Here is a 19,302-nt window from a genome sequence, read left to right as displayed (position 1 = left end):
TAGCGTCTAGCTCTTGGTACGCTTTTTTGTTTAATGCTATGTTGTTTAGGAGATGTTAGGACACGTGTGATGTTGAACGTTAATGCCCCGCTCTACATGAAGCCTTCTGAAACCTATACATTGTACACGTCGTCCTCGCGAGGCGAATTCGCCGCGCATACCAATGACGCACTGAGGTTGCCAGTATGCACTAGAGGTAGCCGTTCTTTATTCCGAACTTGCTCAGAAATAGAGGCTCGAACTGGTCCTCGGAGAAATGGTCCTAGAAAGATTAATTTCAGTTATACTACCCAGTACGCATTGCTGCTCATGATAGTATTTATCTTAACAGCACTTAACAATGAACGAACAGCGAATGCAAGATAGCGCTCCGGCAAGATTTGCCATGTAAAAAAGATATGTGCAGAGAGCAATGACTGTCAGTGCAAGCAGCAGCTCGGAGCTTCATTGAAAGAAGAATGCGCCAGAAGTCGTACATCATTTCCAGTCGAAACATTTAGACAGCGTTGGTTGTTTCGTTAAGAGATTAGACTCACCAACCATAGTGCACAAGTGCGCCTCGTAGACGTATTTGACATACGAACTGTACTCGCTGCTCAATAAACGAGCAAGCGATCGAATAAACTAGCCTGCCACCGTAAACGTTTCCTTCGCGAGAGCTCCACTCGCGGATAATAATATCATCTGGGGTTTCACGTCCCAGTACCACGATATAATTATGAGAGACGCCGTAGTGCAGGGCTCTGGAAATTTTGACCATCTGACGTTCTTTAACGAGCATTGACATCGCATGGCACACTGCCCTCAAGGTATTCGCCTCCATCGAAATGTGACCGCCGAGGTTGGTCGCGACCTTCGGGTCAGCAGCCGAGCACCATAACCTCTGCTCCACCGCGGCGGAAAGCTACTCGCGGATATAAACCTCCACACGAAATGGCACATAAACCTTCGCGCTAAATAACACGTGTACGTGAGGTTCCTAAACGATGAACGCACCCTGCGACTCGGATGGGCACGCACGCTTTGCCTACCTACCTTCTATCGCAAGTCCACCGGCGGATCTCTCGACGTAAAAGAGCCAGAGAAAGCTGTTTGCTCCGGGAAAAAAAGCCGAGCACGCAACAAAACAAACAGAGAGTGCCACTCCTAATTTGAGCTTTCGCACTGCAGCTTTGTTTCATCAAAAGAAGTGCGCCGAATCTCTGAAGTTTCGTAATCCCATTTTCGATCGTCAGTCGACGTGCCTCCGTAATCGGCGTGCCATGCTAGGCGCACATACTAATACCGCCAACTCAAACCAGTAGGCGCATCACGTGAAGCAGAAAACGTAACCACATATTCTTGAAAAAAAAAAAAACACTTAGTACAGACCCGCAGAAGCAGTAATAAAACGTGTGAGGAATAGCGACGTACTGCACGAATAACTGAGACCTGTCTACGGCGTTATAACACGCAGCTATTTGCGCGAACCTCGACGAGTACTTATAGTGAGAGGATAGCAACTTACATCGCACAGTCGCGTCGAAAACGTCGGCCGAAAGTTACTTCCTTCGCAACTCCTTGCGCTTCCCGGAAGGTATCATAAACAGCTTTTTGCCTTCACTTGATTTGTTTCTGCGTCCAAAAGCGCAGCAGAAGCCCATGGCAACCAACCGTGGCGTCGGTCTTGTGTGCAAGGTATCTCAGACTCAGAGCACAACGCACGCGAAATGGAAAGTGCGTATCCATAAAACACGTGCGCTGAGAAACAGTGAGCCCGCGCTTCGCGAGCAAAGATGGGAGTTGCGGGCGATTGTAAACAAGCGAATGCTTCGAGCGGTCCCACGTGACGGCAGTTGGCCAATGCCGACGCGGCGTCAGGCTCGGAGAGGGCAGAGGAGGGAGAAAAGAGAGGAGGCGCGCTTTCATGCACGTATGTCGCTACTTTACGAAGTTTCAGGGACTTTATGAGAAGGTCCCCACCCACGCCACCTGGCTAACCCCTCGTCAGAATAGTCAAGCCGATCTTGACGGCCCGATCGCGGGCTTTCTGGACAGCGAGGATCTGTAGCTTGATTTATTGACTGGAGATGAGTTCAGTCCAAGTTCATTCTTCTTGGGTATAGGAGGGGCCAGTTGTGGTGCAGACCCACAGGACGTGCTCGAGGTCGGCAAGGGAACCACGAGCGGAGCAGCTTGGGTTAGAATACTGTTCAGGGTATACATGATATTTAACGCAGCGTGGTTAGGGTACGATTTCGTTTGTCGCTATCTGAGAGTTGCAGCCTGTGCCCTGCCGAGGGAAGAGTGCGGCGAGGGAAGGACTCTTCTAGACAGGTATTATTATTTGCATTGTTAAGCGGTTTATTGGACGGCACTCGGCGACAATGCACTATGGCGACAGTCAAGGCAAAAGCACGGGCTCCGAGCGCGAGCGGCGTTTAGAAGAGGACGACCCACTAGGAGCCGCTGGCGAGCGCAACCGTTAAGCAGTACCAATTGCTTCGCCACAATTACCCCGGGTACGAAAAGGGAGCCGTCCGGCGACCTAACAGCTCGTTACTATGAGTGGGTCATAGTAGGCCTTGAGGCGCTCCACGTTGACTATGTCGCGCCCTCGACGGCGCATGTCCGAAGCTGGTTCGATGGGTTCGATCAGGTAGTTGACCGGGGATGTGCGCTCGACGACCCGGTAGGGGCCTTCGTATTTCGGCAGTAGTTTTGAAGAAAGGCCGGTTGCAGTGGTAGGGACCGAGAGCCATACGAGCGCTCCAGGGAGGAACGTGGACTCAGAAGTGGTGGTGCCACCACGAAGGCTCTTCTGCCGCTCTTGTTCGTGCGTTGTAAAGGCCTTTGCAAGCTCGCGACACTCTTCAGCAAGCCTGGCTGTGTCAGAAATAGGCGCACAATCAGATGGATCCGGCTTGTAGGGTAGTATCGTGTCAATGGTGTGCAACGGGTGCCTTCCGTACAACAGGAAGAAGGGTGAAAAACCAGTAGTGCTCTGAGGGGCGGTATTATAGGCGTAGGTGACGAAGGGCAGAATGGCATCCCAATTTGTAAGATCGGCGGCGACGTACATTGAGAGCATGTCGCCGAGCGTACGGTTGAAGCGTTCGGTTAGGCCATTCGTCTGCGGGTGGTAAGCAGTAGTTTTGCGATGAACAGCATGACACTCTTTGAGAATGGCTTCGACGACTTCCGACAAGAAGACGCGGCCTCGATCGCTGAGAAGCTCCTGGGGTGGACCGTGACGCAGCATGAATCGGTGTAGCTGGAAGGAGGCAACATCACGCGCTGTAGCCGCTGGGAGGGCAGCGGTTTCGGCGTATCGCGTTAGATGGTCAACGGCGACGATGGCCCAACGGTTACCAGCCGACGTCAGAGGAAGTGGTCCATACAAATCGATGCCCACGCGCCCAAACGGACGGTTAGGGCAAGGTAATGGTTGTAGACCGACTGGTGACACGTGCGTTGATGGTTTTCGGCGTTGGCAATCGAGGCAGGAGCGGACGAACTTCTGCACGTAGCGGTACATCCCTCGCCAGAAGTATCGTTGTCGAATGCGGTGGTAAGTTTTGGATACCCCAGAGTGCGCGCATTGCGGATCAGAGTGGAAGGACTCGCATATTTCAGCACGCAGACTTCGGGGTATCACAAGTAGCCACTGGCGGCCGTCGGCGTTGTAATTGCGTCGGTGCAGTAGGTCGTCACGAATGGCGAAATGGTGGGCTTGACGACGCAACGCGCGAGTGGTTGGTGTTGTCGCCGGATCAGTGAGCAAGTCTATTAGCGAAGCGATCCATTTATCCTTGCGCTGCTCGGTAGCGATGGTGTGAACATCGATAGAAGAAACAGCAGTGTGAGACACTTGTCGTCAGGCAAGGGGGAGCGCGAGAGGGCGTCGGCGTCAGCATGCTGACGTCCGTTGCGGTACAGCACGCGGATGTCGTAGTCTTGCAGGCGAAGTGCCCAACGGGCGAGACGGCCCGAGGGATCCTTCAATGACGACAGCCAGCATAATGCGTGGTGATCGGCGACGACATCAAATGGGCGACCATACAAATAAGGTCGGAATTTTGTAAGGGCCCAGATGATCGCCAGGCACTCTTTTTCCGTGACAGTGTAATTGGTCTCGGCTCTAGTAAGCGTACGACTTGCGTAGGCGACTACATATTCAGGGAACCCTGGTTTGCGTTGCGCAAGAACAGCACCGAGGCCTACACCGCTGGCGTCCGTGTGTACCTCCGTTGGGGCCGTAGGGTCGTAGTGGCGTAGTATGGGAGGAGAGGTCAACAAACGACGGAGCTTTGCGAACGCGTTGTCGCATTCGGACGACCACGAATGTAGGGGCCCGTTACTTCCAAGGAGCTTCGTCAGCGGCGATATGATGGTGGCAAAGTTGCGTATGAAACGTCGAAAATAGGAGCACAGTCCTACGAAACTGCGCAGTTCTTTGACGGACGTAGGTTTGGGAAATTCGGCCACGGCCCGAAGCTTGGCCGGATCGGGAAGGACTCCGTCCTTGGACACGACGTAGCCTAGGATTGTCAGCTGCCGTGCTGCAAATCGGCACTTCTTTAGATTCAGTTGCAGACCGGCGTCGCTCAAACGCGTCAAAACATGCCGTAGGCGTTGAAGATGCGTGGAGAAGTCCGCGGAGCGAAAACGGAGACGTCGTCCAGGTAACACAAGCACGTGTGCCATTTCACGTTGCGCAGAACGGTGTCCATCATGCGCTCGAAGGTCGCGGGCGCATTGCACAGACCAAACGGCATGACGTTGAATTCGTACAAGCCGTCGGGCGTGACAAAGGCTGTCTTCGGTCGAGCGTCATCAGCCATGGGTACTTGCCAGTACCCCGAGCGCAAATCGAGAGATGAAAAGTATTCTGCTCCTTGGAGGCTGTCAATCGCGTCGTCAATTCGCGGCAGTGGATAAACATCCTTTCGAGTGATCTTATTGAGCCTTCGGTAGTCCACACAGAAGCGCACAGAACCGTCCTTCTTGGCAACGAGAACAACAGGAGACGCCCACGGGCTGTCCGAGGGTCGAATAACGTCGCGTCGAAGCATATCGTCCACTTGCTCATTAATTACCCGACGTTCTGTGGGAGACACGCGATATGGACGTTGCCGCAGTGGTGGTTGGGCGCCAGTGTCGATGCGATGCGTAACAGCGGACGTGCGGCCGAGAGAAGTTTGCCCGACATCGAAAGAAGAACGAAATTCTTCCAACAGGCACAGAAGCTGGGAACGCTGGACCGACGTAAGGTTGTCAGCAATGGAGGGACCAAATATATCCGCGGGTGAGGAATCAGACGTGGAAACGGCACTGATGGTACGGGAACTGGTGCAGTGCGAGTCATCGGGTGCGTCCAGAACTTGTGCGTCTTCGAGGGGCTCCACTCTGCCCAGACATTCCCCTCGCACCAACGTAACAATGTGCGGGGATGGGTTGGTAACAAAAATAGCGGTGCTACCCTGAGTGACTTGCACGGTCGCGAAAGGTACTAGCAACCCTTTCCTAGTGCAAACGCGGTCAGATGGTGAAAGGAGCGCAATTGTGTCGCAGAGACCGGCGCAGTAAACTGGCACAGCCGTCGACGAGTTTGGAGGAACTTTGGTATCGTCTTTGACGAGGGTCTTGGTGAATGCCGATGGACTGTCTGCCGGCGTCAAATGTGAGAACGGTGAGAGTTCGAGGGCGGCTGGTGCGCAGTTAATTATGGCGTCGTGGCGGGAGAGAAAATCCCATCCCAGGATGACGTCGTGGGAGCATGCAGCAATTATGATGAACTCGACGTCGTACAGAACGTCCTGAATGACGACGCGAGAAGTGCATACTGCTGTAGGCCTAATACTCTGGGAGCTGGCGGTACGGAGGGACATCCCAGAAAGTGGCGTCGTCACTTTTCGAAGTAAGCGGCTAAGTTTTGCGTCCATAACGGATACGGCGGCACCAGTGTCGACAAGGGCAGATGCGCGAACACCGTCCACAAACACGTCTATGACATTCGATGGACTTCGCTGAGGGCTTTTACAGTTCGATAGCGTCGCAGCCCTTGCCTCGTGGACTGCGACGACTAGTTTTCCTGCTCTCGTGCGACAGAACGTGGCCGCATTGGTGACTGTGAGCGACGGCGTGGAGACGGAGAGCGGCGAGCGGATGGAGCTGGGCGTGACGTCGGCGACATGGGCGGGTCGTAGAATGCACGGCTGGACTGGCTGGTGGTGGTTGACGCGACTCGAGGCGGCTGCGCGCGATGGCAGTATAACGGGCCACGTGACCGGCATAACCGCATGCAAAGCAGATGGGCCGATTGTCCGGTGTGCGCCATCGGTTCGCCGGGGCAGGTCCCGTCCACGTCGCAGGATGCGATTGACGGGCCGGCTGCTGAAATGACTGCAAGGTGGGTTGCAGTCGGGGCCTAGGGATGACGGCAGCATACGTAGCCGGCACGCCCGCTTCGAAGGACGGAGGTCTAGCGGCGGCTTCGGCGTAACTCAACGGTGCAGCCGCAGGGATTGCCTGGTGCGTCCTGGCGACAACCTGAGCGTAACTCTGTGGCGCAGGAGCCGGAGGTTGCTGGTGGTACTCAGGCATCACCTCCGCGATTTCCTGCTCAATCGCTCGGCGGATGGGAGGAAGAAGGGTCGTCGACGACTGTTGAACGTGCGGCGGGTGGGCGAAGGCCAGGAGAGAGAACTGGCGTGCGATTTCCTCGCGCACGAATGCCTTCATTTCTGCCAGCAGCGTGGCCTGGTCAGGTATGGCCGCCAAGCCAGCAAGCTCTTCGTCGCGTGATGGAGAGCGACGGGTCATCGAACATTGCCGGCGGAGCTCCTCGTAGCTCTGGCACAGTGTTATGACCTCGGCCACGGTGGAAGGGTTTTTAGCGAGCAACATGGTGAAGGCATCGTCGTCAATGCCCTTCATAATGTTCCGGATCTTGTCAGACTCGGACATGGTGCCGTTGGCTTTCTTACACAAGTCCAGGACGTCTTCGATATAACTGGTGAAAGATTCACCGGCCTGCTGAGCTCGCTCGCGCAAGCGCTGTTCTGCTTGCAGCTTACGAACTGCAGGGCGGCCAAAAACGTTGGTGACGGCGGTCTTGAAATCCGACCAAGTAGCAAAATCGGACGCGTGGTTGTTGTACCACAAGCTTGCTACTCCCGCGAGGTAGAAGACCAAGTTGCTCAACTTGCCTGCTTCGTCCCATTTGTTGGGTACGCTCACGCGCTCGTAAATTGCGAGCCAGTCCTCCACGTCGGTGCCATCGGCGCCAGTGAAGATAGGTGGATCGCGGATGCGTGGGACACCGGGACATGTGGTCGGTGTGGGAGGCGGCGTTTGCTGAGCGGCGTCTTGAGGCATGGTAGATGGCAGAGTACGGGAACGAAGCTCCAGGGGCATTGAATGGGAGCAGAGCACCTCCACCAATTTGTTAAGCGGTTTATTGGACGGCACTCGGCGACAATGCACTATGGCGACAGTCAAGGCAAAAGCACGGGCTCCGAGCGCGAGCGGCGTTTAGAAGAGGACGACCCACTAGGAGCCGCTGGCGAGCGCAACCGTTAAGCAGTACCAATTGCTTCGCCACAGCATATTTTACTGTAAGTGACTACAGGTTCACTCCGCGGTGAGGAGTCAACAGAGGCGTCGCGGTCAGTTCATCCTCACGCAGTCTCATGAGCTGCTTCGTTAGGTAGAGGGAATATCCTCGAGAGGCCCTGAGCGAGCAGGGAACCATATCACGGAGTGTCGGGTTATGGCTTTTGCCTTTTGGATAACGTGAATGTCTTGAGGGGCAACCACCCCAGTTCGGAGGGCCCTGACAGCGGCCTTAGAATCTGAGTACACCACCTCACGGCTGCTGTCAGTTAGAGCCGGGCAACAGCTACTTGTTACGCCACTGCAGGCTGTGTAGTGCGAAGTGTCACACCGTTAATGATTTGGAGTTGGAATCAACGATGACAGTGGCGAATCGATGGCGAAAAAAATTTTTTGATTGGACGATCAGGAGGTGATACTAAGATGTCATGCCCCTCAGGCACCTTTTGCGCCTTATTTAAAACATGATATTCTTTGTTCGAGAGAGCGATAGAAGGCGCAGAAAAAATAAACAAAGAATTCGTTTTTTTTTAAACAAGGCACAGGGGATGGATGACTCGAGGGGGATGGAACCCTGGAATGAGCCCCCCCCCCCTCCCAGAAAGAATAAATATAAGAATGTTTTTTATTCACTGTTGTTCTGACAATAACCGTCTCTGTACACGTGTATCTCTGCTGTTTTAAATGCATTCATCCTGTACAATGCACCTGCGTGCGCTGTTTAAACAAATATTGGAAGTTAGCGCTGTGTCCGCGTCGTTGTTCACCGTTCGTGCTCTTACTGTGCGCTATAAAAATGCACATGAATTACCAACATGCTCAAGCATACGCTCTTTCTCGATGAATCACTGCGTCGTATAAACTACACAGCTGCACGCATAGACTGAAAGCGAGGAGTGCAATATCACATGGACCCTCTCTTCATGCATGCGGCCGATACAAACACATGCTGACCTACATTTCCGTTGGTATGTTTGTCAAATGGCATTTTTTGTGTCGGAAACATGATTTGCTCATTGAATGATCACGGGTCAGCAGCCCAGCACCGTAACCACTATACCACCGAGGCAGACGTCTTTTTTATTGTAATAATTGGTTTTACATGAGGTGCTCATGTACAACTTGACTTTGTTTCTTGTATTTTTTTACTGACATAGCGCGTCTACTGTGCACAATGCTTCCCCGTCTTGTTGTTGTTTTCATGCGTCTTCTTTGTATTGGCCGCGAGATCGAGCGGAGTCGCCGCCTGGCGGCTTCTGGCTGAACCGCGCCTAGTGTGGATTGCTCCATGCGTCGTCTGCTAGCCACGTTGTGTTCGTATGTGCGCGCACGTCATGCAGGTCCTCAAAGGGCGATTTCTTCCATTGCGTTAGTGCAACTTTAACCGCTCGTACGTATGTCTAACACGATGTAATGGAGCATTTGGCCTTGAACGGCTCTATATGTATACTGTAATAAGATCAGTGAGTGCACTTGTCGAGAGTGCTGTGTGTGGTCGTCGTACCCTCCGTTCACGAGAGTCATATCAGTGTAGGTGCCGCTCTGTGGCTCAAGCTCATTGCAAAGTGCACTTGGCGTTGTCCTAAAGATGAGAAGTATTAAATCTCATGTGAATATAGCCTTTTAGAGGCTCGGTGGTAAAAAAAAATGCTCTCATGCACTTGCGCGTTGTGGTTATAGGTGTGTATAGTCTGCGCAAGTGTGCACGCATGTGCGCCATCTAATAGGGTTTACCTTTTTCCAATCTTTCTTGTAATGAATTTCAGTTTCAAGTTAGCGCTCGTCGTGTCCACTCTTTTTCGTTTGTCCCTGTTTTTTAGCGCTTTGAAGTTGTGCCATGATGTAACTTCGGGACTGTCGTTTATAGGTTACGCGACGAGCTTTAGTTGTGTACGGTCCTGGTCCCACTACAAAGAAATATTTCTGTCAAGTGACGTCTGAGACTTCGGTACTTAAATGTCCCCTAAAGACAGCAGAAAATGGAATGACACGGAAACCGCAAGACTGTGTTTCCTTGCTCAATCATAACTTGTGGCGAAATGTATACAACGACACCCGTGTACTTAGATTAAGGTACGAGTTAGAGAGCCCTGATGGTCAAAATTAACCCAAACGGCGTACTTTACAATTAGGTCGTAGTAATTTGACGCGAAGCCACATCTTTTTTTCTTTGCATTATCTTAGCGTTTGTGTTGCGTTGTTATAGTAAATTGACGGAAGGCAGCGGACATTATTCGCATGAAAAAACGTACTTCGGTCCCGTGAAATAACCGGGCCTTTGTTCCATTACTGTCGTGCAAGTAATCAATCGAAGAAAGCTCCGCGCTGAGCTACCTTTGTGTACTGTTACTGGAATAAAAACAAGCGTGTGCGTGTTAAACGTCTCAGTAGCACTAAAGCGCTGTCGGCCACGTAGCTTTCCTCAGTAAACCTATCAACTGTCCTACATTTCATGGAGAACTGAATAAGAAATTCGGATGAATATTTGAGCACGCAGTGCACATAGTGCTATTTGAACTCATCAAGAAAAACCCCCCATGAAGGGGAGTATGAGGAAGTGCAAGACGGGGTGATGCTATGAGGGGGCGAACACGGGGTGATGCTAAACTGCAGATCCGAGCGAAGGAGACGGCAGCGAGAGAGCACGCGCCAGCCGACCCACGGAGGTAAACTGGCCGTCCGAGCGAAGGAGACGGCAGCGAGAGAGCACGCGCCAGCCGACCCACGGAGGTGGCCGTGCAAAGCACTTTTACTGATGGCCCTTTTACTGATCTGTTTCCGAACTCAGAAAGAACCCGCAACGCGTTCAACTTGTTGGCGGCGTTTGCGCACGCCCGAGATGGGGCTCAGGTTGTTGTCGAACCACAGTCGATCGCACACCGCGCGCAGCTATATCCGAAGCTGCGGGCCAGGAAGTCTCGCTTGAAGCGCGCGTCCGGCCGATCGAATTCAAGGGCCCCGCGCTCGCTCACACGCATCGCGCGTCCCCGCGCCAGATCGGCTTCGGGGGCTCGGCTCGCTTCGCCGCTTTCGTCGGCGTCTCGCCGCCGGCCTTCATCCCCACAGCTTTCGTTCGGCGTCTCGCCGCCGGCCTTCATCACCACAGGCAATGCGCGGGGCGCGCGCAGCCACGGAGCGGAGGGCGGAGCGCGCGCACTACGTGGGGCGTGACGTCGCTGCGCCGTTGCTACTCACGTCCTCTCTGGCGCCGTTGCTACTTCGCTGCGCCGTTGCTACACGCTCCTCTCTGTCTCTCTCGCGCCGTTGCTAGGGTCGCTTAGTGCGGATTCGCATGGTCGCTTAACGGCTTTCTTTTTGTTGGGGGTTATTAATACGTTTCTTTTTGTTGGGGGTTTCCAGATGAACAAGAAGTAAATACTTAATTCAGTCGCACTACAGCAGTGCGTAGCAAGTGGAACACAAGCTAAACATGTACAAATAAAACAACAAGAAAATGTCATTCATTGCGAAAACGCCGACTGTTGCCGAAGGCGAGCAACCCGTTCGTTGGCAGAATGCGCTTCTCTAAGAAGTAACAATAACGTTCGGCGCGCTTCGTGCAATAATTCGGAAATGAAGAGCGCACAATTACCAGAAACCTGCAGTCAAGGCATTTTGTTTCCCGGAAATCGTGTCAAATCGCTCACAACAAAGCGCTGTTGTGTGCGTTTGTATACGCGCCGACAACCGCCTGTCCACACTAGCGCGGGACGGTGCTGCCACCTGTAGCCCGATCTCGCGGCGAATAGACCCTTCGCGAGAACTGTCTGTATGCGCATTCCTGTATGGGCCTTCATAGCTTACATTATTAATAAACAAATAAATTAGGCTTGCTCAAATACTGAATGTGTGTGTGTGTGTGTGTGTGTGTGTGCGTGTGTGTGCGTGCGCGCGCGCGTTAATATCCAGTGTACAGGCCATTTATTTGTGCGCATTAATGCTGCGCTGACAGAAGCAATTACAGAAATAAAACGCAAGTTACACAATAAAACACAACTGCCACTAGTCGATTCACAGTGATCGTAAATGATAAAAAAGAAAAACAGGCACTGCGTAATGATTTAAGACAGGACGACAATGTAACCTTGAAACACAGAAACAGGGAATTATAAAAAACCATTTAACTGCGCACATACATACATGGGCATCAGACCAGTACAGAAGGCGTACTTGAAAAACGGAAAGGAATATAGAAAACAAGAACCCGCCGTTGTTTTATTTATGGTGCCCGACTGGTGACCCGAAGGTTGCGGGATCGAATCCCGGCCACAGCGGCCCCATTTCGATGGAGGTGAATTATGACAGAGGCCCGTGCACTTGGATTTAGGTGTACGTTAAAGAACAACAGATGGTCAAAATTTCGGGAGCCTTCCACTATATACAGCGCCTCTCATAATCATATCGTGGTTTTTGGGACGTAAATTCCCACAAATAATTATTATTAGGAAAAAAGAAGGATCTGATCTGCAGACAAACACGCGTCATATATTCCATGATACATTTCACATCACAAAAATAGCGAAAGCAAAAATCAAAGGTAGATACAGGACCAACCAAGTGCAGTAAAGAATGTTTGCGAAGTAAAATGCAGGATTCATGCACACGTGAACCAAAATATTTTAAGCATGTAGCTGATATCAGTGTGTCCACTTATTACGCAAGGTTGACACCGGCAGAAGTTATCCTTGCATGTTCATTCAAAATACCGACCGGAAACTTACGCTGCAAGTGCATAATGTGTTCTTCGGATGCCGCTTGCCACGTTTGATTTTTACTGTCCAAAGAAACCTCGTATCTTCGAAAACGATACAGCTCCCAGCGTTCCTGGAATGAATGGTGCACTGCGGCATGCAACACCCGGCCATGGTGACGGTAGCGAGCGCATAAAACTGGAGGGAAACGAGCACCGACCTACAACCGCACGCGTGCCACACACAAGTGACCGGGCGGGGGATTCAAAACGGCGGCCATGCTGCCGCCAAGGCCGAGGAGGCGGCACCTGCCCTTTCAAAAGCAGACACCACTCTAAGCTTAGAGTGGTGTCAGCTTTTGAAAGGGCAGATGCCGCCTCCTCTAAACGTTGGCCTTCTCGGTCTTGGCGGCAGCGTGGCCGCCATTCTGACTCCTCCGCCCGGTAGCTTGCGCGTGGAGTACGTGCTGTTGTTAGGTCGGTGCACGTTTCTCGTCCAGTTTTATGCGCTCGCTACCGTCACCATGGCCGGGTGTTGCATGCCGCAGTGCACCATTCATTCCAGGAACGCTGGAGGTTGTATCGTTTTGCAAGAGGCCCGAAAAGAAGACTTCTTTGGACAGTAAAAATCAAACGTGGCAAGTGACATCCGACGAACACATAATCCATTTGCAGCGTAAGCTTCCAGCACATATAGGCTTCCAAATAGTGATGCAGAACTATCGATGGTACTACCGATACTATCGATAGCTGAGTCACTATCGAACTGTCGATGGTAAAAATACTATCGATAGCGCTATCGATAGTAAAAAATTCGATGCTACTCTCGATAGTATAAAACCAACAGCACGAACTCATTGCAGAATAAACTTGGTTACCCGCGCGCGTGGTACATAGAGGAGCCGGAGGAGCAGGCTGAAGGGCAAGAAAGTTGACAAGCTTGTGTTCTTTACCTGAGTGCTTTGCGGACACAAGGATCGTAAAGTCAAGCTATTCAGCTGTAGCGAAAGGAAGGCGTTACATGTAGTGGAACTGCGCGGCTTCAAATTTATATCGCACTTATGATTTCAAAATACAAAAGAAATATCATGAACTAAGTTTGTTAATTGTAAGGTGTAACTTGTTGCTTTTGAATGCGAATTTATTGATTTATTGATGGACATTTTCCGCCATTTTTGCTGCTGATATAATTTATTTCTTTTGCCAAGAATTGCTCAAAAAGCGAAGCTGATAGTAGGCTATCACAAATTTTGTGATAGCCTATTATCAGTCTAGTGATAGTGATAGTCTAAAATAGTGATAGCCTAGTATTGTCAAGTGGTTGTGACGGGGAAGAATGCTGCAAAAAGACTGGGAAATACGGAACTCTTTACTTGGGCGATCTTGGGCCCAGAAAATCAAAACTCAATATACAAGCGATACAGGCAGCGCACTGTTAGCGGCGAGAACAGTCGTCTACCGTCGAGTAATCTGATCATCGGTGGAAAGCGTCGTCTTTTTATACATCAGTCATCGAACCTTCCAGCGTTATCGCTGGTGCTCGCGTAAGCTCTCGAATAAACTTTACTATTGGCGTCCGGAGAATGATCTCAAACAATCGCGAAGCTTCTCAAACATTACGGCGCGGTCTGCGTCAAACGTTGCAAACAGTCTTTGTGGGTGGAACCAGAATACATGAAAACAAAGGAATAAACACGCATGGCAGTAATATCGCTAGTAATATTAACCGTGGTACTACCGATTGCACTATCGAGTTTGCCGATAGTAGTACTATCGATAATTTGTTTACCCTATCGATAGTTTCAAAAGACTATTGATGCTATCGATAGTCAATTTACCGATAGTTCTGCATCACTACTTTCGAAGCAACGTCGAGCGTCGCCACTGCTCTTATCGTAACTGGGAATATCCACCGCACGTCTCCTTTCACCACAACACTGCCGCTCCCGCTTCCACGCACGCGCAGAGCTCTCGGACTGCATCTGTGGTGCGTCACAATGTAACTATTGCTGACTAGCAGTGCTCCGGCCTAATGAGGAGCGCATGCGTGCGCGTGTCCTAGCCACCGCCGCTGCCAAATCCGGCGATAAACCGCCTTCGCCGGCAGCGTCTCTATATCCCGTAACGCATAGCTCGGCCGCGCGAGCGTCGCGCCAAAACTTGAGCTTGGATTGCCTATTTCGAATGGACATGCAAGCCAAACTTGTGCCGGCGTCAACCTTGCGTAAGAAATGGGCATATTGATATCATTTGCATGCTTAAAAGATTTTGGTTCACGTGTGCATGGATCTTGCATCTCACTTCGTAAACATTCCTTACAGTACCTGGTTGATCCTGTATCTGCCTTTGAATTTTGCTTTCGCTATTTTTTTGTGATGTGAAGTGTATCATGGAATATATTATGCGTGTTTGTCTGCAGATTATATCCTTCTTTTTTTTCTAATAACAATTATTTGTGGGAATTTACGTCCCAAAACCACGATATGATTATGAGAGACGCCGTAGTGGAAAGCTCCGGAAGTTACCACCATTTGTTGTTCTTTAACGTGCACCTAAATCTTAGAACACGGGCCCCTGAAATTCCGCCTCCATCGAAATGGGGCCACTGCGGCCGGGATTCGATCCCGCGACCTTCGGGTCAGCAGTCGAGCATCGTAACCACTGGAAAACTACGGCGGGTTCTTGTTTTGTATATTCTTTTGCGTGGTTTAAGTAAGCCTTCTGCGTTGCCTGATGCCCATGTGTGCAGTTAAATCTTCTTTATTCTTCACTGTTTCTGTGTTTCAAGCTTACCTTTTCGTCCTGTCCTAAATCAATACGCAGTTCTTGTTTTTTAAATCACGCACGATGATTGTGCAGCGACTAGTGGCAGGCCTTAGCAAAATGTGCCATGGAAGCACTTAATTTGTGTAATTGCTTTTGTCAGCCCAGTATTAATGCGCACAAATAAATGACCTGTACACTGGATAGAGGAACGGCAGGCGTTTACACACACACACACACACACACACACACACACACACACACACACACACACACACACACACACACACACACACACACACACACACACACACACACACACACACACACACACACACACACACACACACACATTCAGTGTTTGAACTCTTTAGGCAAGCATAATGAATTAATTAATTAAATCAATTTATTTCTTTATAAGGTAAGCCATGAAAGATCATACAGGAGTGCGCATACAAACAATACTCGCGAAGCGTCTATACAAAGAAGACGCATGAAAACAAGAAGACAGGGCAGCATTCTGCACGGTAGACACGCTATGTCAGTTTTTTGCGCACCTAGCGCGGTTTTGCATTGCCTCGAAGATTGGAAGCACCTCCCCTGATTTTGCACTGCCTCCGTGGTCTGCCCACTTTTGACCAAGCTACGATGTCATGTGATAACGGCATCATGTGACGTCACGCCAAAATTTTTGAAGTCATGATGACGTCATCACGTGACGATTATTTTTTTGCATCCCTGGTCCCCGACACCACGGTACGCTGACGCCTAGACACGGGACGCCGACGGTCAAATTTCGCGTTTGATGAGGCATTTAAGGCTTTGACCTTAAAAGATACGTCCGCCACGGTGGTATAGTGGTTACGGTACTGAGCTGCTGACCCGAAAGTCACGGATTCTATCCCGGCCGCGGCGGTTGCATTTCGGTGGAGGCGAAATGCTAGAGGCCCGTGTACTGTGCGATGTCAGTGCAGGTTAAAGAACACCACATGGAGCCCTCCACTACGGCGTGCCTCATAATCATATCATGGTTGTGGCACGTAAGACCCCAGATATTATTATTAATAAAAGAGACAAATAAACGACGCTGTGCATCTGCCGCGCAAAGTGCGAAACAGTATTGGAAACACTCAATAATATGTGCACGCAATTGGGCATGCAAAAGAAAGAGAAAAGCTGCAGATAAAAAAAGAAGGAAAACGCACAGATACTGCGCATATGCAAATCTTTTTGGCATACTACACAACAAAGTATTCATCGTTTTGATAAGGACTCAAGGTGCAACTCGAGTGCCGATGCAATAGCGGCCACAGATTGTGAGCGACAAATGTCAGCAATAATAATTATAAAGAAGCTATCATTTCATTTTAGCAGGATATTAACACGAAAGTGTTTTATGCCGGGGTCCACCACGGCTCCGCTGACGTATTTCCGTCACAGATATGACGTTGTAAAATATAGCCTAACAGTGGGCAAAGAAAAAAAACCAGAAGAAAAAGTTCCGTCACCGGGAATCGAACTCACGACCGCTCGTTCCGCAGCGCGCAGCGCGAAACGATTCGGCCACGGACGGCACGTTCTTTGCAACCCTAACGGCGAACTATTTATATACACCATTTGCGGGTGGCTGTACTCAGAGATTTGTGTTAGTGTGTCTTCGTTATCACTAGCGGGATGGCGCGACAGGCTTGAAGAGCGTAGAAGAGCGCTCTTGAAAGGTCGTCGCTATTGCGACGAGCGCCCGCGTCTACAGGACGTGGTCGCCTGTACTCAGAGATCTGTGTTACAGTGTTTTTTGTTATCACTGGCGAGATGGCGCGACGGGCTCGAAGAGCGTAGAAGAGCGCTCTCAAAAGGTCGTCGCCGCTGCGACGAGCGACCGCGTCTACAGGGCGTGGTCGCTTGTGCGGGCGCTTATCTCGTGATCGCGGTGGTTTGTACGTCTCGCGTTGAGAGCACGAAGGTCACTTGGCCCACTGCAGCGGCCGCTTTTGCGAAAGGAGCGCGGTGCTCACGCAGAAATAAGTTACAAATGTGGCAGTTAGTTCGCTCTCATCTTGTGTATGTTCGTTCCGTGCGTCCTTTCTGCTTGAGCAGCGCGTTGCAAGTTTCGAACTGCTTGCCGTTCTTCGCGTGACATTACAATTTGTTGCTGTAGCATTCATTCCATCGCCGTTGGGGCGAAAGAATGCGCAACAAACGCTCAACTACCTCTGTGAAGACACGTTTCACTTTCGTGTTATACAGATTCCTATGACAGAGGGATCATCCATGTTTTTTTGCACCATACCGCCCCTCGAGCTTTCATTCTGTGTACAATATGTATGATGCAATTTATAATAAACGGGTAAATTGTTTGTAAACTTAGCAAAATGAGCTATCTTAATCGCGCTTAGGTAGCGTCGCAACACTAAAATGTATGTGTTGAGATACCTATACTGCTGCTGCTGCTGCTGACATGTATATAAATACTTCGAACGATTATTATTTGGAAGGCAGAGCTCATGAGAAAATAAAGTAAGGCTTCAGACTGTCGTTTTCGGCGTAAGGAAGAGGATTTGTTTTCAACATAACGAAGTCGACGCCTACCTCTAGCGCATAACACATGGACAGGCCGTCAGCTTACATGAATTACATGCTTCCCTAATGAACACTTAGGCAACAACAGCACTAAAAGCTGCCCAAGCTTTAAAAAAAAACAGAGAAAGCTCACTAGCGTGCACTTATTTCCGGACGTATCCGCGCACCGCAAACGCGTTGTGTAGCGCGTTTCGCATGCTGCCGAGCTGCGCCGGGAGGCGCAATGGCGGCCGTCGTAGCAGACGACGCGGCTGTCCTCACCCTCAGCGGACCGCGCGGGTACGGTCCCTAGAGCGCGGGCATCAAGGGGAAGGTTATTTGCAGTACGTTCCACATGTGTCTCCTTTGCGCATGAATGGCCACGCCTGGAAACCATGGACAGCGCGCTAGCACCCGCCTCACGCAAACGCCTGACCTTGGAAAATATGGGCAGCGCGCGCTAGCAGACGCCGCACGCCGACGGTTATGAGGATCCAACTGAAAATGTCGCTCTACAACAGCTGAAATTAAGCTTAGAAGAACAGGAAAAAGGGACGAAGGCTCCCATGCGGGCACATTTGAAAGAAGTGTTGGGCGTGCAGCTGCTACGATGGGCAATTATATGCGCTGCACGCAGGCATCCGCAGCCGCCCGCGACCCATGCACCTTACTTCATGAAAATATTAAGGGTCTGTGCTTGTGCAACTCCATTCCATCCGATACAAATGTTACTTCAATACATCTTGAGGGTGAAAACTTCAGCGCTAACAAGGACGGAACACGCCCAGTGCGCCAGGGCTCGCCTCATCTCTTTGTAATTCGTCCTCGTTTGTGCTGAAGTTCTTACCTGCGAAGTTATGCAGCAACTAAGCATATTAACGTGAGCGTTTGAATGGGTTGGTAATTGATCTAGAACATCGTCTTGATGGCTTCCAGTCGTCTCAGGCAAATGCATAAGGGAGCGTGAGTTTTTATTGTACTTCAGTACAGACCATTTCATTGGGGCATCTTAGCAACTCCGTACGGTAAACACCGTAAATACGGCAATATCTACCGCACGCAAATGTCAGTCGCTACTGACAAGTCCCGCAGGTGCCTCCTTAATACATCTTCTTCAGGTGCTGCCCAGGTGAAAATTTGCAACTGGGAATGCAACTGGTCCCAACTGGTCCCAGTTTAAATGGTTTATGGAACAATTCCCAGTGGGGACCAGTTGATCCCCACTGCAACTGGTCCCCACTGGGACCAGTTGGTTCCCACTGCAACTGGTCCCAGTTGGGTCCCCACTGCAACTGGTCCCAGTTGCTTCCCCACTGCGACTGGTCCCAGTGCTTCCCCGCTGCAACTGGTCCCGGCAGAAACCTACGAATTACATGTCATTCTGCAGGCAAATTTAAAACACAACAGAGGCAGTCATTTGATTTTCACAGTTTTATTGTGTCTGAGACTTCCTCAGTGCCTTATTGACGTCCTGGATTTTTTCCGTGAGCAGCCGTGGCACATTCTTGATGACGTCCGCAACATCTACATTGTTGCACTGCCCCCAGTGTTTCACAGTCGCTGAAAATAACCATATGTTCATATATTAAAAAACGGCCAATGAAATTGAATGATATGACAAAATGCATGCTGCAATGGAAATATAGGAAATTTTGATTTTTTAAAAAAGACAATAACGCCAATTGTGAGCAGTA

This window comes from Rhipicephalus sanguineus, chromosome 2, assembly GCF_013339695.2.
Source record: "Rhipicephalus sanguineus isolate Rsan-2018 chromosome 2, BIME_Rsan_1.4, whole genome shotgun sequence".
Classification (NCBI taxonomy): domain Eukaryota; kingdom Metazoa; phylum Arthropoda; class Arachnida; order Ixodida; family Ixodidae; genus Rhipicephalus; species Rhipicephalus sanguineus.
Note: the sequence above shows the minus strand (reverse complement) of the source record.